This window comes from Pezoporus occidentalis, unplaced genomic scaffold, assembly GCF_034315485.1.
Source record: "Pezoporus occidentalis ecotype Australia unplaced genomic scaffold, CSIRO_AGI_Poc_V1 ctg4, whole genome shotgun sequence".
NCBI lineage: Eukaryota > Metazoa > Chordata > Aves > Psittaciformes > Psittacidae > Pezoporus > Pezoporus occidentalis.
Window position 1 is genome coordinate 1,261,984 of NW_026915724.1, and position 23,577 is coordinate 1,285,560.

At 39.8% G+C, this 23,577-nt stretch overlaps 1 long non-coding RNA gene across 1 annotated transcript; it reads right to left on the reverse strand.

Moving 5' to 3' along the window:
• Positions 1 to 12,324: 12,324 nt before the first annotated feature.
• Positions 12,325 to 22,716, reverse strand: LOC134171126 (uncharacterized). The gene is made up of 2 exons (XR_009967491.1): positions 22,356 to 22,716; positions 12,325 to 13,080 (listed from the first exon to the last, which is right to left on the reverse strand). It is a non-coding gene; the product is annotated as an uncharacterized LOC134171126 (long non-coding RNA).
• Between the last annotated feature and the right edge of the window lie 861 nt (positions 22,717 to 23,577).

Below are 23,577 nucleotides of genomic sequence, written 5' to 3' on the forward strand. Positions count from 1 at the left end.
ACACATACATGATTAGAATGATTAGTCTGTGTCTTTTGGAAAAATTAAGTCACACCAATTGAAATAAATTGTCTGGCAAAGAAATAAGCAGCGCTGTTATAAGGTGCACTTTCACCTCAATTCCTAGAGTCAAGCTGGAAAAATGCTTTGACGCCTGCCTAGTTAGTATTCAGAAAAAAACCCTATGTGATGTAATCATGGGTACAAGGCAGCATAAAATGAGCTGACCAAAACCCCAACATCTACCATTCTCGCTTACTGTCTGTGTCTTCCCAGGCCTTTTACTTTATACTCCTGTCTCCATCTCCGGTTTCCACTTTTGTTCTCTCTTTTACTCAATAAAAATACTTGCCACTGGTCAGATAGTGCACCAAGTTGGTCTCAAAATCTTTATCACCCTCTCTGTTTTCCGTATGATCTGGCCTTTAATAAGGAAGAGCTCTAAAAATTTTCCCTTCCTACCCACCTCATTCTTATTCCTCACACCACACTCTATAAATTGTTTTCTTGAGTCTGGTCTTCATTTTTTTCCCTGTCTTAGTCTCTAATCACTTCAAGGCAAGGAATGGAACTCATACCACATTTGTAAAAGGATGCGTATACTTACAACTGTTTTTAAATGACTTTTTAAAAACAGAAGCAAAATCCTTCAATCCCTAAACAGGCAGACATCTTTTTTCCCCAGATAAATTTTTTGGGTGAAGTCAGACAATGGCAACTGTCACTAGTGTAGTAATAATAATGATGGTTTAATGTATTGATAGTTTATTAAAACACAAACTCTGAAATCAGTCCTGAAAAAGTTTAAAAACAGGCAGCACTGCCTGTTTTATGTGAAACATAGTAGTAGAGGAAGGAAATTATTTTCAACATACAGCTCTAATAGGTCAAAGTAAAATATTCCTCATCTGGAATTTAAAGCCCTCAAATAAGCCCCAGCTCTCAGGGGAGTCACTCTGTAAGGGAAATACCAGTTTTCATCAAGATTGTCTTTCAGTTAAAGTTCAATTATCTTATATGCCAGTATGGTAAGGTACACATAGTCTAGTAATACTCCCATCTTTAAGATCAAAGTAACTCTCCAACACGACTATATGTACACACTCACAGACATTTGTACCCGCACTGTTAATTGGTTTGGGGCTTTTTGTTTTGGGTTTTGGTGTTTGCTTTTTTTTTTCTAAGTTTATTCATCGAAATTCTAGACTTGCCATTTATTTTCTGAGGTTTCTGTAGTTATTGTTGTCAGAGGTACTAATACAGCAATGAAGTGAAGGAACACATATTTTCGGTGTGTGGTATAAAAAAATCCAGACTTCTGCAGATTTTTCAAGTGTTGGTTACTTTATAATTTCCTTTCTTCCCTTCCACTTCCAGCCTTTGTCTAGATTGTATGCACGCCAGACATAATTCTCAGCAAAGAAATATTGAAATCAGAAATACTCCAGAGTATGTTCTTGATGCTGAGTCTGCAAATTCTGCAGTGCAAGTCTTACAGTTCAAAGATATGCTCAAACACTAGAAGTCATTAAAGAGAACAGACATACTGCAGATTAGAAGTAGAATCTACACCATTCAATTTTTGTATTATGACCAAGACTACTCTACATGCAAAAAAGTTGACCTTGAGAAATTGCAGTGTGCAAGAAACCCACCCAAAAGAGAACAACTGTCTGATGTTTGAAACTGGAACAAAGAAAGAACATGAAAGAAATTTCAGTGGTTCATTGTCGGAAGGACTTGACAAATCCTGGACATCAGAAAGGACTAATGTGTTGAACCAGTAGAGAGATTAAGGATCTAATTCCTTCTGACATCAAACGATGTACTGTTCTAGACATTTTTTCATTGCTCCTGGGCTATGAGACTTCATCTGACTTCCATGGAGAACCATGTGGGTTAGATCAGTCTATATGCTAGAAACATCTTTTTGAGGGGATTTTAAAGGAGAAGGAATCTGTGAATCCAGGGAGAAAGGTATGAAGAGAAATACTCCAGCATCTCTACTGCTTGTAAAAGGTCATGTTTGTATCAGTATGGATTTGCTGAGAATAACCCTTTTCCTGTCCATTTTGTCTAAAAGCATTTTAAAATAGGGTCCTGTTTGCACCTTTTAAAACAAAATTACTCTGAGGGGTATAAAACTTTACTTTCATAGCTTGCTCTGTGTCTTCAATGATTCAGATTCTCCAGTGACCTTCCTTGTATCAGTGCATAATGGGCTGTGCAATCTGTGCTCTGGAGAATTTCTGGAGGCTGAAAGGCTGCTTGTGGGACAGGTGTACAAGTGGAGACCTGACCAACACACAATTGTTTCTTCAATGAAAAATGGGAATTTCCTTCTTTAAAAAAAAAATGCCAAGTCTATTATATAAAATTGTCAAAGACTGCAAAGAAAGCATATGTTTATGTTTCATATCAGAAGTCCATATTAAAATTCAGTGGCAAAGGGCTGAGTTATTGTAGTTTGCTGGCCTAGGATTAGCGTTTGAAAAATGTCTTGGCTTGAAATTAGGTTTTGATGATTGATGAGAGCTTTATAGTGCTGGCATAATATTTGACCTTGATGGGATCCTCCACAATTCTAATTGCTTGATCTTTCAATATTTTTTTTCCAACAAAGATGAATCTTAGAAAGAAACAATTTCAACTTTTATTTGGTATTGATCAATTATATAGCCCTTATTATCTGGAAACCAGAAATCTCCTGCTTTTATCTTTTTCTTTTTTTTCTGATACTGTTCTAAGGATCAATATCTGAAATTTTGGACGTCAGGCAAATGTAAATTACCAGTTCCTGACTGAAGTTTGATTCATATTGTCTTATTTATTTATTTACCTTTTCCTGAAAAGGCCTCACAGTGTTCTTGGAAAATGTTTTATTTTGTGTTCATGGAGGTGAGACTATATTAAGATAATTATAAAACACATCTTCAGCAGCATTTCTGGAGAGATGGCAAGGGAGGAAAAGAAGACTATAAAAACATTTGCAAGAACTGGTAGAGGTCAGATACATAACCTGAGCTCATGGCTGTGTGGTATCTGTGGCTGCAAATGTATGGAAAAGGTAAGTCTGAACTTCACTTCTTGAGAAATCAGGGAAGGAAATGAGAAACAGATTACTTCAGCTAGTGGCCTCTGTCCATGATAGGGCACATGTACACCACAGAGAATCAGTGCATTAACTGTCTTCCTGAGTTGTTCCAAGTCACACTGCACACTGTGAATAATTAAAAATCTGGTTTCTAGCAGATTTTTCTACATTTTTGTTGATTTTGTTGATTTCTACCCCCACACTCCTCTGATATCATTACATTAATGCATACTAGGCAGTACATGACAAAACTAAATTTCTGCAGGCTGAAAACCTTTCTGAGCTAATGTATAAGCCGAACTCACTCTTCAGAAGTGTCTTCAGTAGAATAATGCATTTCATCTGGAACAGGAAGTTGCTTCGCATTGCTGAGTCTTCTGAACTTTGCGTCTTAGACTACGAAGAAAGGACATTCAATACAATATGAAATCATAAAAAATGCAACGGCAAAATGCAGATTTAGTTTTTATTTGCTCAAAATAGCTACTATAAGACTACCACTGGGAAACAATGCAAGACTAGATTAGGTTTTGGTAATTCATAAAAACTGTTCAGTTCTGGCAGGTCTGAGTGAGATCTGACCTTCACAGACTCCACAAAAGTTTGAAAGCTTTTTGATATTTTGTGACAAGAGAAAGGTGAAAGTTTCTCTACTAAACCCAAGCTAAATAATATATCCCAGAATTAGATTTCCCTTCTATCCCACACTGATCTCTTGTAGATGTATCAGCTGATGCATCTGGGCCTTTCTTATATTGTTTCTAAAAGAGAAGATCCCAGTTGACAGCATAAATTCTTCCTAGCAACCTTAAATACTTGACCTTAATTTGTATTCTTGAATTGCTTTCTCTTTTTATTATGTCAGCACTTAAAGGCATTTAGCAACACAAATGAATTAAAAAAAAAAATAATGATGGAATGAATGAAACTTTGATACCAGAATTTCTCTGTCATATGGATTCTCTGATGTCTTACTAGGTTTTCATCAAGGCTATTAACTATGCCTGTCATCTTCTTTCTAACAGCATTTTTTCCACAATGCCTATAGTTAAGCCTTGAGCTTCTAAAACCTTAACCCTCTGTCAAATAGGATTCAATATGATCACTTAATTCCAAACAGATACATACAAAAATGCATCATGAAGACTATGAGTTTCATTTTCCTTTGCAAAATTAACTGAAATGGCGTAAGCAAGCAACGATAGGAGCTCTTTTCAGCTACAAGAACTGGAGAGGCAATCCATTAAGTTTCCCACTGCATTACTGCCTAGTCCTTCTTCAAAGCTAGTTTGAAAAGTCTGAATATACAGATCTTCTATTATTTCCTTTAATATACTGATCCCTGACATAGTATATCTCACTGATAGGAATTTATTCCATCTTAATTTCATCAAATTATTCATAGTTATATGAATGTGCCACCATAAATAATTTCCCTTCATCCTTGGGGTGAAATCTCAACCCCTTAGAAATGATGAGTTTTGCTGTTGTGAGGCCAGAATTTCACCCTTGGTTTCTGCATGCTTGAGATGTAGGCCATAAATATATAGCTGTTTTAATCAATCATTGGGAAGAACTTACAAGAGATATGAAGATAGAAATATGAAGTCAGAGCACCTTATTGGAAAGGCAAAAGCATTCATCCAATAAATTGTCATACATGATTAAACAGGTTAGAAAACAAAGACCATCTGGCAGGTAGAGGCTAGAGAAAATGCTGAATGTTGATAGAAAAATACACATATCTCAGAAGAATGATCTCATAGAGCATGAAATCCTTCCCTCTGATGAAATATCTTTGTCTTCTATAGGAAGCTTTTAGAGCAGGAAAAAAAATTTTGCATAAGAGATGTATTTTCACAACTAGATCCTTGCAGATTTACCCTGAGATCTTAAATACAAATCAAGACTTTTTATACTCCTTATCCTTTTATCCTACTGCAGCTTACTGTGTAGTTGTCAGTTATGTACTGGCTGAGGATGCCAGCCCAGGGGCAGCATTTGTTTCCCTGCTCAGCCATAGTCTGTGAGACTTGGTGGCAGCGAGTAAGGATATGGCCCAGAGGTCTCCAATGTGTCTAAATCCAAACTCTGATCAGAAAATCTCTTTTCAGACTACCTGGACCTATGGAAATGTTTCATATTTCCCGTGTGCCTACAACTATGAACAACTACTGTGGCATATCATGACACGGACTCAAGTTGACGCAGACTCAAATCCTCATTTATTATCACCAAGCCCTTTTTATCCCCTTGTTCGGTACTTCCCCAACCTGCACGTACATACAACGTTCAATCTCACTGGCCCCTGTAAAACTCTCCAGGTAAATAGTCCAATCACAATATTGCAGACCCTCTCACAACCCCCACATCATCTGGCCTTACAACTGAGATTCCAGCCACAACTACATTCTGGCCCATCCTCCCACGGCTTGCTTGTTTACCTTTCCTGTCCTTCAAGGTTCCAACTCATCACCCCAGGGCTTGTCAAGCACCAAGACCTCAGAGCTCATTCCCAAAATCTTTTTCATGCAATCTTATTGCCTTCCCTCCCCACATCTCCCCCTTCTTTGTTTTGTATATTCACTATCAACACCTGCTTAAGGCTCGATTAATAAGAAACTGTATAAGCTAATAAAAACTAACAAAACGAACATTCTTAATGCATTTTTTTTCACTCATGCTCCTAGGCTATCAAATAAAGTTAACATTTTGTGCTAACAATTGGTTTCAAACTATATAATGAAAATACAGATACATATCCATTTTTACAGACCTTCACAAATTAATTTCTTGCAACTGTGTTGTTATACCCCCCAGCTATCCCACATGCCCACAGGATTTGAGGCTTCCAACAGCAGTCTGAAAGGATGCATAGGTGTGGCAACCAGCAGGCACAAGGTGTCTTGTACTGTCACATTGGCTACAGATATTCCCTTTTGGCTGGGCAAGAAACAGCAGTAGGGTCAGTCCTCTTGTGATGAACAGACAGAAGACAAGGCAGGACGAGCCCATCGTGCAGGGACCCAACAGGGCCCTTATCTGTGAAGAAACAAGCATACACTTGTCCCCAGGTTATTAAAGGGAACAGGCCTTCCCATTCATGAGTTTCAAGATTATGTATTTTAACATGATCTTTCACCTGTTCAAAATTCTTAGAACCCCCAAAATGTCGCTGTATAGGAGGTCTATCTTCCATCCACCAATTTAAAAATTCAAAACATAACAAACTTTCACTATACATTCTTGTGGAGTTAACCCTGAATCTACAAGCATCCACTTTGAAAAGAGTGGTGCAGTTCTGCAGTTTTTCTCAGAGGGCTAAGCTTAGCTGCAGCCCAAAAATAAAACTGCCCCCCCCCCAACTACCCTGAATGGTTTGCGTATCCTCTGGAGAAAAATTAAACTAAGGAATAAGAATGAATTCCTTGCCTAATGAAATGCTCCTTCCCACTTTCTTTAAAATCTGAGTAGAAGAAATGCTATGGAGGTTTTTGGCCTTCACCACATCATATTTACCTCAGGATGTGTGTGAAATCCACTCACATCGCTGATGCCCAGTGAAGCACTCCTGTCACTGTCCATCTGTAGGCTGTTCAAGGCTGAGTTAATGATGCACTCTTCAAGTCAAAATTATACTGCCACAGGAAGAGAGGAGTGAATTGCACAGTGAGTCATTCGAGAAGTAAGTCTCAGGAGCCCCATTTCTTCTTGGAAACAACAGTTCTGAATTTTAACCAATGACCAGACTTACAGGGTAGGCAATATTTTGTGAGGATTACATTTATAGATGCAGTTAAAATACTCAAGAGTTTAGGTTAGTCAACATTTTACATGTATCTTAAAAAAAAAAAAAAATCTAATTTAAAGTTTAATTTGTGTTTCAATTTCTCTACAATCCAGAACTCTGCATAAGCTTTTGCTATCCCCATATTACATGTCCAACCCAATGTTCCCATTGTAAATTTTACTATCCCTTTAGCTATGAAAATTTAATCTCAGACATACCAATTCAAAACACAGAAAAGAATTTAACAGAGCTTTAGCATTTACCTTTAAGATATTAAAATTTTCCCAAGGTAAACAAAAAAACATTTTTATCTCCTGAATTTACACTGAATATTGGTAAGCATTAGAAATAATTTTCCTGTTTTCTTTTTTTTTTCTTTCACTTTATCTTCAGCAACAGGCACTCTGTAAAGAATCAAATCTGAAGTCACTAGATGTATTTACAAAATTTAGCAGAAGCTTTTTCAGTGCCATTCTGCCTAAGAATTTTGTATTACAAATGATGGAAACGCAGCTCAAAATAAAAGAATTTTCCATAATGATCTGAGTTTTTAATAACTGAGATCTTTTCTAAAAGGTTGGGGTTTTTTAATGTTAAAATATAGATAAATAAATAGATCACCAAGCTTCATTGCCTTATCATATGATTTTTTAACAAAAGAAATAGAAATAGATGGATAAAAATTGAAAAAGAATTATTCAGAATAAAATAAAAATATACCAAAGAACTAGCATTTCTTCTTACTGCGACACTTTTCTGAAATCATTCAAAATGAATTAACAAAAAAAAAAACAATCAAAACTGCTTTAATTTTGTTGCTGACATGGACAGTAGGATCGAGTGCACCCTCAGCAAGTTTGCCGATGACACCAAGCTGAGTGGTTCAGTTGATAAGCTTGAGGGAAGGAATGCCATCCAGAGGGACCTTGACATGCTTGTGAGGTGGGCTGATGGCAACCTCATGAAGTTTAACCATGACAAGTGCAAGGTCCTACACCTGGGTCGGAGCAATCCCAAGCACAGCTACAGGTTGGGCAGAGAAGAGATTCAGAGCAGCCCTGCGGAGAAGGACTTGAGGGTGCTGGTCAGTGAGAAAATGAACATGAGCCGGCAGTGTGTGCTTGCAGCCCAGAAAGCCAACCGTATCAGTATCCCTGGCTGCATCAAAAGGAGTGTGACCAGCAGGTCAAAGGAGGTGATCCTGCTCCTCTACTCTGCTCTCGTGAGACCTCACTTGGAGTATTGTGTGCAGTTCTGGTGTCCTCAACATAAAAAGGACATGGAACTGTTGGAACAAGTCCAGAGAAGGGCCACGAGGATGATCAGGGGACTGGAGCACCTCCCATATGAAGATAGGCTGAGAAAGTTGGGGCTGTTCAGCCTGGAGAAGAGAAGGCTGCGTGGAGACCTCATAGCAGCCTTCCTGTATCTGAAGGGGGCCTATAGGGATGCTGGGGAGGGACTCTTCATTAGGGACTGTAGTGACAGGGCAAAGGGTAACGGGTTAAATCTTAAACAGCGGAAAGTTTAGATTGGATATAAGGAAGAAATTCTTTCCTGTTAGGGTGGTGAGGCACTGGAATGTGTTGCCCAGGGAGGTTGTGAATGCTCCATCCCTGGCAGTGTCCAAGGCCAGGTTGGACAAAGCCTTGGGTGAGATGGTTTAGTATGAGGTGTCCCTGCCCATGGCAGGGGGGTTGGAACTAGATGATCTTAAGGTCCTTTCTAACCCTAACTATTCTATGACTCTATGATTCTAATATTTCCTGGTGTAAGGAAATAACACTAGGAATTAAGATGTAAATTGCCTATGTAGGACAACATATTTCTGTGACGGAAGAAAAAGGAGAGAGGAAATTCAGCCACCAAATGGAGGATATTTTTACATATAAATGTTTTTTTAGAGTCACTTTGAGCAATACAAAAAGGAGAAGTTTAAAAAAACTCAGACCTATGCCTTATGTGTCTTCCCAGAATACCAGATATACCATTCCTAATCTTAGCCATGGTCATTCGCAAATGTAATGCAAGCTGGCTTGCTAAACACAGGTTTTCACCATGATATGCCACTATTAGATACTGTATCAGAAGGGTCTGGAATGGACAGACAATGAGTCACCTTTTTCATAGTAAAAGGCAGGGTAAATTTATTTCTGGAATCCAAAGTTAAAAACTGAAATTTCTAACATTTTTACCATATAAATTTCATTTTGAAAGTCAGGTATATAAGTTTTAATGAAAATTTTGGGGAAAAAAAGATTTTTACTGTTATTTTGATTTATCATTTTCCATCAGAGATTTTGGCAGAACTTTTTCTCAGCTTAATTTTTATGTTACATCCAAACATACTGCATTTTTCTCCCCTCTCCCTTTTATAACAGGTGCATCACTAGACATCCCCAAGCAGAGGGAGCCAAAAAACGCCACCTTCAGAGAATCCTTACTTCCATGTAAAACACATCAATTTGATTTCGAACAAAACCTCTAGACAGGACTTTTTAATGCAATAGAAGCAATTTTAAATTGTGTCTTTTCTGAAAGACTTTGTTTATTCTATTGAAGCACATACTATTTTTCCCATCTATCATATCAATGAGAGATAAGCATTGGTTTTGTCTATAGGATCTTGCTGTTATCCTTAGCCACCATATTAATGATCCAAATATATAGGCAATACAAATTATAATACATAGAAATGTGCATTTAGCTTGGTAAATTTAGGTCAACAAACGCCTGTTGTACTACACTGTGATAGGTAAAGAAAACCCTGGAGGCATTTGTTTCAAAGTCAACAAAGTCAGTCAGCATATTGATGCTAGTGTGTAGGGCAAAACTGCTCTTAATAAAATGTCTATAAGATTTAGAGACAGTCATATGTATCACCACCTTCTCCCTAACAATAAAAGTTTCATTTCTGATACTGCTTGTCTAAATTAGTCATGTGGGTTTATATTTCTCATTTTTTTTAAGAATTAGGCCTGCTGATTGCCTGGATTTCCTCTTGCATTCAGTAGATATTTTGGTGGACACTGGGATCCAAGATCATTTAGATCTGTGAGTGTTAATGCCAAGGTGCAATGTAATAGGTTTTCTAATGCAAGGATGAAACTGAGTATAAATAGAGAGGACAAGGTTTCTCAGGCAAGAGGTGATGTGCATTAGATGCACATAGAAAACATGCCATATTTAGGTACACATGAGTGTCGGAGGGAACTGCAGGAGGTGTCATAAGTGACTGCGGGCAGCACTGTGTTCTTTAAATCAATAAGGAAGCTGTGGCTTTCTATGGTATTGGACACATATGACCTGCACTTGCGTTTCTGCAGTTGAAGATACTTTCTGTCATAGCCAGGGGAAAACGGTTATTAAGGATCAATATAGCAATGTCTTATCTTTCAGACACACATGCTAATCACTAAGGAAGGAGTTTCTTGTACTCCCCTGACACTGGATTTGTTGCCATGGCCATAGTTCACTCTCCTGATCAGAAGCCCTGTTCCAGTATCAGCAACAGCTCATCTTCCTAAACCACAACTTGCCTCTGTAACATGTGCAGAGTTTCCAAGTGCTTGCACAACAGCAATAATCTGGCAACTCCTCCTTTTTCTTACATCCTACTTACCCTGTCATGCACACAGCAGGCATTTCTGCCGTTGCACCTTATGGCCATGAAAGACTGGAATGGAATTTGCCCTGGAAGCCACAGTTTCTTTTCCTCTGTCTCTTCTTTCCATTCTCTGCCTGTTGGGACACAGAACGGTAAGGATGGTGATGAACAGATGCCTAGGTAAGGAGTCACTGTTAGCAGAAGTCATCCTTAGAAATCTTACTCTGCCTTAGCAACTTTGCAGACAACCCTGCATGGTGAAGACCTTTCCCCAGTCACCCTAGGTCTCAGCCTTTCACATCCTATCATAAGCTCATGCACCCTTCCCATGCCAGCTCTAACAGCTCCTGTGTCTGCTGACAGCATAAGCCTGCCCACCAAGTATCTCTCTGTAAACACTAGAAACCACAGAGCATCTACTGTTTCTTTGATTTGTAAACTTCCTTCCATTGACACTAAGAAAACCATCTGCTGATTAGAATGTGATGCGAGGTATGGGCATAAGCTGAAGTTCTCAGTTGTTCGTGTTGAAAAGATACAATAGTCATGATACAACTGAGGAAAAAACCAGCAAAATATGGGAGTTGTGCACATCTGCATTAGAGATATGATCTTATTTTCCATGTATGCTCTATATTTACTCATCTGAGACTGCTGTTTGTAGCTGTCATTTGAGACAGGTTTTATAGGGAAAATTTATACTGTTTCCTACCTCAGCTCTCTCAAGCTATTGTTCTAATTTCTGTATTTATTTTTCATAATCTGAGCAAGAATCAGACCTGTTATGAGAACAAAGCTCTCTTAAACCTATAAGGGAGGGAATTCTTTATGTAAATATTAATTCTTATTAGCTCAAAGGGAGCATTAGGAGCCAGGAACCAGCCCTACATAAAATAGGCTATAGAGACGTGGCTGTGTAAAGTTGAAAGAACCAGTACCAGGAAATGCTTAAATGATGCACAGTGAAAGGAGGAAGCCAGCAGGAATGCGGCTCACAGGGAAGGACTCTGAGGTACAAGACTGAAGTATGTTGTACATGCTGCTGCCACAGCACCTTGCCGTTTATTCAGAGCCCTGTAGATTTAGCACCCCCCAGAGGATACAGTAGTTTTCCATATGACTCATTTTTTTAAGACTTCATACTCCCCCCATTAATGCAGGATGCAATGAGTGGAACTATTGTATAGTATTTCTGTGCCCAGTTAAACAGTTCTTAGTTTTCAACTTATTGGTTCTTCAGAGAAGTGTAAAGAGGTACCTCTGTATTAGATTCTGCAAAGCCTCTGGCAGATATTATATAAATGCAAATATATTATTTTAAAGCATGCTAACACTGGAACCCAGAGGGATGAATACAATTTTGGTTTTTATTTTCAGTGGAAAAGAAACTGAAGCTGAAAATAAAATATGGTTCCCAGATAGTCAGCCTACTGTATACAGAGGATGGGGAAACTAAATGAAACCTATTCACAGTAGGTTAAAGTTGGCCACAAGAGCAGCTGACATTGGAACATTACTAGAGAGACCATGTTGTTGTGAATTTATTGACAGCTTCATGAACAGCAGAAATAAATAGTGCACTGAGTTTTAATTTTAGGGTAAATTTGTGCCTTGCTAAACTAAAGACCCCAATGACGTCTGCCTCAAGCAACTAGTTCCACCTCCGTGCTTTTAAGAAACAGTGATAAAAGATACTTCAGCACTGAAATTGGTACACTGTACAGCATGTGTGTTATCTTCATATGAGTTATCGATAAGCATTACTTTCAAGGATTGATATAATCTTACATTGCAGTTAAAATAAATCAGCTTTAAAAGTAGGAGGTCCTCTCCTATGATAATGGTCTGAAGAAAGATTGACTGCATTCTCCAACTTCCTCAGCACCATACCCTTACAAAGGGACACCAGAGCTCTGGTGAGAACTTTGTGCAGAATTAAAGCATTTTATACCCATAAAAAGACAAAGAGTGAGTCTTGAGGACACACAATCTGTACCAGATGGGTACCTGCAATCAAGTAATTGCAATTGCCTTTTTTCTTATTTTTCTGAAAGTGCTACCCTTCCTTGGATACTACAAGGAGTGAGGACAAGGATCTCCAAAGCAAGGGCCTGACAGCATTCAAGCATCAGATTCAAGCACATCTCCTTTGCGACTGTTTGCACCATCCAAATGTATTTGAACCTGTAACATGAAAAGTATTTCTTAAGTCATCAGTCTGATTTAGTTTCTCTCATGTTATTTAATTCCGAACATGCTGGTCTTGTGTGCTGTGCAGCCAAGTAAGTCTAGGTGATCTGTCTGGATCCAGACACATAACAACAGTAGACTCTCATGAAAATTCCTTATGAATTTGTGTTCTTCTACAGACTAAGTCACAAGCACAAATGTTTTATACTGTAGCCTTCACCCTACTCTGGACATTTGACCTGGAATACAGATAATTCAAGTAGCACTTGGATGCCTGGTAAATATAAACTTTAGTAACTATGCTTCCGTGAGGGCCCCAGCTGATTGTCTCTCTGATTCATTCACCGTCTCTGTCCTTTTCCATCACAAAATGTCATCCCAGAAGGCAGATGTCCATGCCTGAAAAAAAAAGTCTGCCTATGCACACAATGACTGTCCTTGTCTTGACCCATACAATACAACTGCACCAGTTGTGATGAATTTCTGTACTTGAGAAGAGACAAATATTACCTTTAAGTAAAACTTTAGGGTAGCAGATTCAGGCAACTTGGTCTAATTGTTTTTTTTGTAACTCAAAACATTGTGAAGAATAATTATGAACAGTTTATAAGTGTAAATAAACAGTGCATAGTTAGCAGGAGTCAGTACTAATTATGTGGTAATAAGATTTCTATTATGAATTCTTCATGTTATGAACTCAGAAGTAAAATAAACAATTGCTGGCCAGAGAAGTGACCTAAAGACAAACTGGCCTATTTTTGAATGTGGGAACCACATGAACTTCTGAGAGAAGCTGAGGTTTTTCTTGTGATCTTGATGGGAGAGCATTTACACAGACAGAAATGTAAGGAAGAATATGTGCAGAAGGACAAAGTATTATTACCGTATACAATGCCTTTTCTGCCACAGACTGTGAGAAAATACTAACCTACTATTCCACAGTTGCTGCCTTCTCCAAGCAAACGAGAATATCCTGTTTCTATTGTACCAAATCTTCTAACAGTAAAAGAGTATTCAAATCTTATATTGCCAAAGTTAATTATCAGCATGAAAAATTTGCTCTCCACGATTTATTCAGGGAATAGACATTAAAAGATATGGTCAGACTAAATAAACACAATAAACTTTACTAGACAGAATAGAATATGATTGCAAATTATTTTAAAGAAAGGATGGGAGAAATTATTGCTTTAGAGGCAAGGTCTTCTAAAAAGTCCTAGGAAGGATGATGTTTGTGTTTAGAAATACTGATACATCCTTAAACATCCATTTTCCCAAATGAATTATTTACTGTCTCACATACTGAACATATTTTTGTGTTCAACTATTGTTCACTAGTTAAGTGTAATTTCCTTGACTTATCCATTATTTAGCTATGCTTCACACTTATTTGATGATAATGCCTCACCAGGGATTGATCATTCATTCAGTATTTCAGTCTTATATAATACAAATTAAAGCTGTGTTGGTTAATTGTAATTATTCTCACATGTCACATGCTATTTTCCCTGAATGAATGAATGAATGAATGAATTTAGTGATTATAATCTTAACAAAGGCATAAAAATGTCGTAGAGTCTGAGTTTCCCAGGAACAGGCATTCATTTAATGAGCAGTTAAAGATAAAAACTGCATCCTGAGGATGCTGACAGCACTTTCTTAAAAGTCCATGTCTCTCTTTTGTTTTGGCACCTTGAAGGAAAAAAATCACTTACAGACCAGGTCAGACTGTAATGTCTAAGGGCCTTGAAATGGGCTAAAGAACATATTTTTTTTTCTGAACTGGGTCAAAGCAAATAATTATATAGGGCTGTTTTGAAGTATCATATCACAAAGTGAAGGTTATAAAACAGTTTAGTTTTCTAATTTTATACCTTTTGATTGTTTGACTTAGAAGCTTAACTTCTGAATTGCATGAGATAACTTTTATGCAACTTGATTACAGTTATATGGTAAAAAATTTACATTCAGCTGTACCTGTGAGTTTTGGGTTTGAGTTTCCTGGGTTGTGGGGTTTTTTTGATTTTGCTTGTTTGTTTGGTTTTTTGTTTTGTTTTTTTTGTTTTGTTTTGGTTTTGTTTTTGTTTTTTTTTTTGGTTGGTTGGTTGGTTTTGTTTGGTTGTTTTTTTTTTGCTGGGGGTGTTTGTTTTGGAGGAGAAGGGGATTCAGATAGGTTATCATTTTCACTGAAAGCTAAACAGGATATTCAGAACCTTGAGAGAGTAAGCAAAATTATCATGTTGTAGCTGCTACTGTTTGCTATACCTGTTATAACTGTTTCAGTAAACTAGAAACTGATGGACTGAAAAGCCTGTAAAAGTGACCACATACTCAACCTCATCCTTTTCTAACCGTGATTAGAATATTAGTCATATTAGCAGGTGATGTCTGCTTAATGTTTTGCATAGAAAAGAAAATATTTCAATTTCTCCTCTTTTTCATTGCTGGCAAAAAAGTGTAGACTTCTGAACCTTTCCATATGCATAGTTGTTTTTAAGGTTATGGCTGCAGTCCCCTTTACATCAGTACTAATTTAATATTTAACACATTCTTGAATTTCAATGCATATATAATTTTGATTAACAAGAGATCAGAAAATGTATTTAATTAACCTGCATTGTTATTGTCTCAAAATCAACTGGTCAACATCTCAAAGAATGAGAATGAACTTGAAAGAGAGATACTGCCAGAGTACGCTTGATTGTTTGTTTGCTTCCTTACCTGTGTGTCAATAGAAAAGGAAGGGTTATTGGAACAGATAACTGATTTTTTTTTACAGTTCTTCCACGATATCTTTCTCAAAGCATGGTCTGTGAAAAACTTCTGGTTCTCAGTATGTGAGAAGATTGTCTGGAAAATTACAAAGAAATTACACGTTTCTACTTAGGAGGCAAGCAAGTCAACAAATAGAATAGTCAATTGCTGAGGTGAGTAGCTCAAGAGAGGATGCCTTCAACACCGGAGCTGGGGGGAGATCAGCGTCCAGGAGCCTCAACTCAGAGTGGCAAAGGCCACCGAGGGAGCCTCCAGTCCTCGACAGGACCTGCCCGGGAGCCGGCAGCTCAGCTGACGAGAGCGAGCAGCTGACTCACAGGGGGCGGAGCCAGGGGCAGCGGCACCAGCCTTGATTGGTTAAAAACCTGCCCCAGGGAGCGCGAGCGACCAGGAGGGTGGTGAGGCAGTTCGAGCAGGGTGGTGAACACTCGTCCTATGACCAGGGCCTGGTCCAGGAGCAATGCTCTGGCTGCCCTGGCGGTGGCCAGCGTAGGCACCCAGACAGAGCCGATGAGAGGGGAGGCTGCAGTGCCGAGCTCCGGGTGTAGAGAGTGCCTGCACTGGTCTGGTGAGGGGAGGGTGCACAATGGGCAGGGCTGCACTCGGTGCTCCCTGGTGGAGGTCCTCCTGCAGCAGGGGCTGAGCTGCGGGATGCTGTTAATAGACTGCAAGATGTCGGGGGAGCTGAGAGTAAGCAGGAATGCTTGCTCCAGGCCTGAACTGTGAGAGGCCTCGAGCATCCATTGTAGCTCATGAAGGAAAGAAGGAGGCCGTTAACCCAGGAAGCTGGGAAATAGTGACAAAAAAAAAAAAAAAAAACAACAAAAAAAGGAGGAAAAGGACAATCAAAAGCAAGAGGCTTCCCCCTAAATCTGTTGTCCCCACACAGAACTGCTTTGCTGTCCTGCAGGGGGCTAATGAGGAAACGCACTTGCACCAGAAACAACCGGCTGATGCACGGGTAAAGAAGATCTCTACTGGTGCTGCCAAGAAAAAGCGGCGGGTCGTAGTAGTAGGGGACTCCGAAAGAGACAGAAGCACTCGTCTGTCGGCCAGACCCCGTCTCAAGGGAGGTGTGTTGCCTCCCGGGGGCACGGATCAGGGATGTTGCAGAGAGACTGCCTGCTCTAGTAAGTCCCACAGACTATTACCCACTGCTGGTGGTACATGTGGGTGCTAGGGATATAGATAGTAGTAGCCTGGGGAACATAAAGAAGGACTACAGAGCCCTGGGGGAGGTGGTTAGGGGCTCTGGAGCTCAGGCAGTCTTTTCGTCAATTCTCCAGGATAAAGGGGAGGACCTAAAAAAAGCTAGGAGGATTGGCCAGGTTAATAAATGGTTAAAAGGGTGATGTCATAGTCAGGGGTTTGGGTGTCTTGAACACAGGACCGAAATTTGTAGGCCAGGTCTAGTGGGGGCTGGTGGAGCTGGTCTGATAAAGAAGGGAAAGAGCAGTTCTGGTAGGAGGCTTGCCAGACTGGTCAAGGAGGCTTTAAACTTGATGTGTTGGGGGAGGGGGGCATCATTCCATCCCAACACACCCAGTCAGTTGCCAGCACCTATAATAAATGCCTGGAGCAGTGCAGAGATATCCCAGCCGCTCCAGCCAATGAGCCAGCTTCATTTGGAGCTCGGCTCAGATGCCTCTATACAAACACCCATGGCACGTGGAACAAATGAGGAATTAGAGATGTGTGCACGTCTACGGGGGCATGATATAATAGGCATCACAGAAACATGGTGGGATGGCTCCTATGACTGGAGTGTTGGAATGGAAGGTTACAGGCTCTTTAGAAAAGACAGGCCCAGCAGGCGGGGAGGGGGAGTTCCCTTTATGTTAGGAATAGGCTGGAGAATATGGAACTCTGTCTGGGGACAGGTGAGCGGTCAATAGAGAGTTTGTGGGTCAGGGTTAAAGGGAGAACAGCGATGTAAGACATTACTGTGGAGATCTGTTAAAGACTGCCTGATCAAGAGGACTCTGTGGATGAAGCACTCTACAGAGAGATAGGAAAAGCCTCACACTCACAGGCCCTTGATCTCATGGGACACTTCAATCACCCTGACATCTCTTGGAATGATGGTACGGCCCGGCACAAGCAATCCAGGAGGTTCCTGGATTGTGTGAAAGACAACTTGCTCCTGCAAGTAATAGAGGAACCCAGAAGGAGTGGTGCCATGCTTGACCTCGTGCTCACCAACAGGGAAGGGCTGGTTGGAAATGTGACGCTCAAGGGCAGCCTTGAATGCAGCAATCACAAGATGGTGGAATTCGAGATCCTCAGGACAGTGAGAAGAGCGTGCAGCAAGCTCACTTCTCTGGACTTCAAAAGAGCAGATTTGGTCTCTTCAGGAACCTTCTTAGTAAGGTTCCATGGGGTATAGCCCTAGAGGGCAGGGGGGCCCAAGACTATTGGTTGATATTCAAGGATCACCTGCTATAAGTTCAAGAGTGTTGCATCCCAAGTAGAAGGAAGTGCAGCAGGAGGGCCAGGAGACCTCCTTGGGTGGATAAGGAGCTCCTGAGGAAAATTCAAATGAAAAAAGAGGCTTATAAAAGGTGGAAGCAAGGACAGGCAGCCTGGGAAGAGTACAGAGGTGTTGTCTGGGAAGCTAGGGACAAGGTTAGGAAAGCTAAGGCCCCAAGTTTAGAATTAAACTTGGCTAGGGATGTTAAGGATAACAGGAAGGGATTCTTCAGGTGTGTAGCAAATAAAAAAAAGACTAGGGACAATGTAGGCCCCCTCAGGAGGCTCTCAGGAGAACTGGCTACACAGGATTTGGAGAAGGCTGAGGTTCTGAATGACTTCTTTGCCTCAGTCTTCACTGTTAAATACTCTGACCGCACCACCCAAGTCTTGGAAGGCAGATGCAGGGACTGTGAGAATGAAGACCTTGGACCCACTGTAGGAGAGGATCTGGTTTGAGACTGTCTTAAGAACCTGAACGTGCACAAGTCCATGGGACCTGATGAAATCCATCCGCAGGTCCTGAAGGGGCTGGCAAATGAAGTTGCTAAGCCACTGTCCATCATATTTGAAAAATCATGGCAGTCAGGTGAAGTTCCCAATGACTGGAAAAAGGGAAATATAACCCCTATTTCAGATGACCTGGGGATTTACAGACCAGTCAGTCTCACCTCTGTGCCTGGCAAAATCTTGGAGCAGATTCTGCTGGAAGGCATGCTAAGGCACATGAAAAACAACAAAGTGCTTGGTGACAGCCAGCATGGCTTCACCAAGGGGAAATCCTGCCTGACCAATTTGGTGGTCTTCTATGATGGGGCTACCTAAGTGATGAACAGGGGCAGAGCTTCTGACGTCATCTACCTGGACTTGTGCAAAGCTTTCGACACTGTCCCACACAACATCCTTGTCTCTAAATTGGAGAGACATCAATTTGATGGATGGACCACTCGGTGGATAAAGAACTGGATGGCTGCACTCAAAAAGTTGTCGTCAATGGCTCAATGTCCAGCTGCAGTCCAGTAGCAAGTGGTGTCCCTCAAGGATCTGTGTTGGGACCGGTCTTGTTCAACATCTTTGTCCGTGACATGGACAGTGGGATTGAGTGCGCCCTCAGCAAGTTTGCCGATGACACCAAGCTGTGTGGTTCAGTTGATATGCTAGAGGGAAGGAATGCCATCCAGAGGGACCTTGACACACTTGTAAGGTGGGCTGATATCCACCTCATAAAGAGATTCAGAGCAGCCCTGCGGAGAAGGACTTGGGGGTGTTGGTTGATAAGAAAATGAACATGAGCCGGCAGTGTGCACTTGCAGCCCAGAAAGCCAACCGTATCCTGGGCTGCATCAAAAGGAGCATCAAAGGAGGTGATCCTGCCCCTCTGCTCTGTATTGTGTGCAGTTCTGATGTCCTCAACATAAAAAGGACATGGAACTGTTGGAACAAGTCCAGAGGAGGGCCACGAGGATGATCAGGGGACTGGAACACCTCCCGTGTGAAGACAGGCTGAGAAAGTTGGGGCTGTTCAGCCTGGAGAAGAGAAGGCTGCGTGGAGACCTCATAGCAGCCTTCCAGTATCTGAAGGGGGCCTATAGGGGTGCTGGGGAGGGACTCTTCATTAGGGCAAGGGGTAATGGGTTAAAACTTAAACAGGGGAAGTTTAGATTGGATATAAGGAGGAAATTTTTTTCCTGTTAGGGTGGTGAGGCACTGGAATAGGTTGCCCAGGGAGGTTGTGAATGCTCCATTCCTGGCAGTGTTCAAGGCCAGTTTGGACAAAGCCTTGGGTGATATGCTTTAGTGTGAGGTGTCCCTGCCCATGGCAGGGGGTTTGGAACTAGATGATCTTAAGGTCCTTTCCAACCCTAATTATTCTATGATTCTATGATTCTATTTACAGAAAACATCAACATTCAAGATTTAACTTAATTTTTATCTATAAAATCAAAATCAGCAGCTCTGCAAAAGATGATATGTAGGGTTTTCTGAAAACATTAGACAATTTTTCAAGCAATAAGGTTAAAAAAAACCTTGCTTACTGAAGATGAAAAGAAATATACCAGTCACTCAGAGTTTTCTCTAGAACAACTCACTGAAACTGCTGAAGACATTTTGTTACCTTCCAAAAATACTTTTTTTAACTTGCAAAGCTCTTATCTCTGAATTTTTCTGAGGAAAAAACATTAATCCACAGAATACTGCTGTAATACTGAAGGTGTCAAAAATCTCTGTAAGGTATCTATTTCAGAGCTAATAGGAGTTTGCAATTCTGTTTCCAGAAAACTTTGATGAACTCTTTTCACTAATTAAAGAAAGAACTTACTTCCTTTCTTCCATATTGTCCTCTTTTATTCCAACAGCTTTAACTATTACACCCAGTAAAATTAGATAAACAGTGAAAACAAGGTGTGAAGTTATTGGCCTGTGATCTAGAAGTGTGATTTTCTTCCATTTCTATGTTTTTTTTTCCTGGAAATCCACCTTTCTAGTTTTCAGATTCCAAGATTCATACTATTTCCATGGGTTTTTTTCTCCGTATTTTGGGCAATGTTTTCTTTTTGTCTGGTGTCCTGGGTTTAGCAGTAGTAGTCGTTTTTCTCCTTCTTAGTAGCTGGTGCAGCACTGTGTTTTGACTTTTGGCCTGGGAACAGAGCTGATAACACCAATGTTTTAGTCTGACCAAGGACTTTGTGAGTCTCATGCTCTGCCAGGGAGGAGGGGAAGCCAGGAGGAAGCAGAGACAGGACACCTGACCCAAACTGACCAAAAAAGTATTCCATACCACGGCATGTCATGCCCAGGAGGTAAATGAGAGTTACCCGGAAGGCCTAGTGGACTGCGGGGTAGGGTAGGTATCGGTCGGTGCTTGGACGGGCTGGGGGGGGGGGGGGGGCCGAGTTATTGGTTAGCGAGTGGTGAGGTGGTGTATTCTCTTCCCTTGTTATTTCCTTTATCATTATTATTATTGGTGGTAGCAGTGGTGATTTGTGTTATACCTTAGTTACTAAACTGTTCTTATCTCAACCCATGGGAGTTGCATTCTTTTCAATTCTACTCTCCATCCCTCCGGGAGTAGGGGGAGGCCGAGAAGGAGAGGAGTGAGTGAACGAGCTGCCTGACTGGTTTTAAACCATGACATCTGGTCAAAGAGGTCAGAATTATTGTGTAGGTTAAGAAATAAAACCAAAAAATATTTCTAAAGAAAATAATTGGTGCACAATCCCAGATACACATTAAAAGCTTCAAGTTGATGCTACATATTTTTGTGCACAACAGAGAATATTTTCAGACAGTGCTGTACTTCCTCCTCTTTGTTCCTAAGGAAAGATATGATGTTCTTTCACCAGAAAACAGATACCGTCTTCTTAAAGACTTCTTTTAAAGTTTTTGTGTGACACAAACTCTCAGCTTCTAAAAAAAGAGGTTTCCAAACTATAGCCTAGGGTCCCTGGGGAAATTCCCTGGAACACAAGTGGTCCACAGAAGGTAAGATGCCTGCTGAAAGCTTATGTTGCCTACCTCAGACCTGCTCCCTCAATGCAAACAAATCGAGGGCTTGCTTCTTGTAAACATCAAAATCCAGATCTAGGCAACCTAAATGGTTTGTAAGCAAACTTATGACATGACATGTTTGCATTTATTGTTTATTTTGCAGTGTGTTCATGTAAGTACCATTATTTAAAATACATTTCTGTCAAGAAAACACAAATATTAGAACACACTAAAGAAATTGTGAAGTAAAAATACATGAAACTTGTGGTTTAAAATGAGCTTCAAAGGTCAACATTGCTTATAATGCTCATCTCTGGATGTAATTCATTCTAAGGTAGTCTTTAGAGCATCCCTTATCTAACTAAATGTGAAGCTTAACATAATTTTACCAATATCTGGCTATGCGTATATAAAAATTTTGGATCTGAAGAGAGATTCCATATTAAGGAACCAATTTGCACATAGTTTCATAAATTAAAGCCACATGACAAAAATCCTAAATTACAAATAAAGAAATTAATTCCATTTTATAGCCAGTACTATCAAGAAGTCCACTGCCTACTCTGTATTTCAGTTGTTGTGATGCCTCCAGAAATTTATCTGTCTCCAGAAACTCAAAACAGTCTGAATCTTACAGATGACTTAACTTTTGTCATTGCTTGGCATGGATCTCTTACCGCAGAGACAATCAATTTGTCTGAATCAATGCAATCTGAACAATGGAATAAAGGGAAAACTCTTCACAGCAAGAAACATTTAATTTCATTCCTGAGCAAAGACAACTCTGATCATGTATTTTGCTTGCCAAGCAAGACAATTCCATTCTTAGGGACTTAACAGGCATTGTGGCAAAGGACATGAAAATGGACATGAAAATTCTTTTTGTTTCCAGCAATATTAGGGCACAACTCTCTGAATCGTAAATCCCTATGACTATTTACATTAAGCCTTGTCAAACTTGGAACATGATATTTGCCATCGTGATCTGGTTACAGCTCGTCACTCCTGCGGTCACAAACCAGTAACTGTATTTTAGTATTTCTGTGCAAAGCAGCAAAGAGAACAGAATGTAAGGTATTAATAACCTTGAATAAAAACAATGATAATTTTCTTTATAATCACTTGGAGAGCTTAGGGACAGCTCAATATTCTTCCTCCAAAAGATATGAAATCTCATTTTTTCAATTTTTTTCCCCTTCTAATTTTGTCTGTTCACCTACTTCCAAAAGTAACCATAGTTAGATAAGCCACTATTTGCACCATTGGAAATCACATTCAAGTAACAATTTTGCTTATGAGTAATAAAGAAAATATAAGCAGCGATTGCATTTTTTCTCAATAAGCATTAAGTTTATTTATAAAACACATATGACATTCATTGTTGAGAAGCCAGGATAGTAAAATTAAAGGGATAGACTCTAAGCCTTTGAATTATTGATAATAAGAGGATGACTGTTTTTTTTTAATGATGTTGGATTATTAAAGGGGGGTATTAAAGAAAATAATTGTGAAAACTCCTTTGTTTTATGCTTCTTAGATCCTGGAGAAAGATTAACTTGCTGAAAACTTGCAGCATTTTTTTTTTTTTCTTTTTACAAAGCAATGGGCTGAAGTTTCCTTAGAAATAGTTAAACTCCATTCCACAGTTCTTGCTCAATTTGCCTTATCTTTGAAGGAGGATTTTCCTAAGCCAAAAAAAAAAGCTGCTGCTTGACCCAAATGATTACACCAGTGTCTGAAATATATTTTGGTGGCTTTAATTTTTTGAAAGATACTAGCGTGATTCCAATACAGTTTAACCAACAGGAGCTTTATGGTACAATATTCACCATAGTTATTAAAAGCATAAAGTCCTGAAAGACACAGAATTTACGAGAGCAACATTTTTGTGGGGAGTAAATCTCTTACTTTTGAAAAATAAATATTTCTTTAATCACATATTACAGACATTTTAACCACAGATTTCTGAACAGCACATCTGTTCCCATGTCCACAGTGACGCACCATGTGGTGACATGTCCCATCTATTTATGTCAAGTGGGCCATGTTACGTCAGCAGGACACCATATTTAAGAGAATAGGGAATTCTTATAATACAGAGAAATATATACATCACTGGGAATATACATGTTTGCATGTGTGTGCTAAAAGGAAATGAATGCC